This window comes from Corvus brachyrhynchos, unplaced genomic scaffold (assembly GCF_000691975.1).
Source record: "Corvus brachyrhynchos isolate BGI_N302 unplaced genomic scaffold, ASM69197v1 scaffold307, whole genome shotgun sequence".
NCBI classification, from domain to species: Eukaryota; Metazoa; Chordata; class Aves; order Passeriformes; family Corvidae; genus Corvus; species Corvus brachyrhynchos.
Window position 1 is genome coordinate 3775160 of NW_008239288.1, and position 933 is coordinate 3776092.

Genomic DNA, 933 nt, shown 5'->3' on the forward strand with positions numbered 1-933 from the left:
GGGACACGGGGACGGGGGACTGAGGGACTGGGACAGGGCAGGGGGAGAGGGAGAACGAGGGAGAGCGGGTGGGAAGAGAGAGGGAGAGACAAAAGACGCGGACAGAAAGGAAAGGCAGGAGGAAAAAAGGAAAGAAGGGAAGAAAGAAGGGAAGAAAGAAAGGAGGAAAGAAGGGAAGAAAGAAGGGAAGAAAGAAAGGAGGAAAGAAGGGAAGAAAGAAGGGAAGATAGAAAGGAGGAAAGAAGGGAAGAAGGGAGGAAAGAGAGGAAGAGGGAAAGAAGAAAGAAAGAAAGAAAGAAAGAAAGAAAGAAAGAAAGAAAGAAAGAAAGAAAGAAAGAAAGAAAGAAAGAAAGAAAGAAAGAAAGAAAGAAAGAAAGAAAGAAAGAAAGAAAGAAAGAAAGAAAGAAAGAAAGAAAGAAAGAAAGAAAGAAAGAAAGAAAGAAAGAAAGAAAGAAAGAAAGAAAGAAAGAAAGAAAGAAAGAAAGAAAGAAAGAAAGAAAGAAAGAAAGAAAGAAAGAAAGAAAGAAAGAAAGAAAGAAAGAAAGAAAGAAAGAAAGAAAGAAAGAAAGAAAGAAAGAAAGAAAGAAAGAAAGAAAGAAAGAAAGAAAGAAAGAAAGAAAGAAAGAAAGAAAGAAAGAAAGAAAGAAAGAAAGAAAGAAAGAAAGAAAGAAAGAAAGAAAAAGAAAAATGGGGGAGGAAAAAAAGGGATAATATTAATTTTTTTGAAAGCACTAGAACAAGTCACTCACTGGGTGCTCTGCACGCTGTCTCCCCACGCCGGCCAGAGCGCGTCAGCCCGGGTGCGGGAGGAAGCGCCTCTACGGAGTTTTTATACCGGGGGGTCCCATTAAAATCCGAGGCTCCGCAGCTCCGGGGCCAGTGCCCCGCCGGGGCCGCCTCCGGTCAGCGGGGCTGGGGTGGGGTCAACGGGGG

General features: G+C 42.8%; 1 protein-coding gene across 1 annotated transcript in view; it reads right to left on the reverse strand.

The window, feature by feature from the left end:
* The window catches only part of GATA3 (GATA binding protein 3), a 30391-nt gene that overhangs the window by 21181 nt on the left and 8277 nt on the right, over window positions 1–933 (reverse strand). The gene's annotated exons all lie outside the window — the stretch shown is intronic.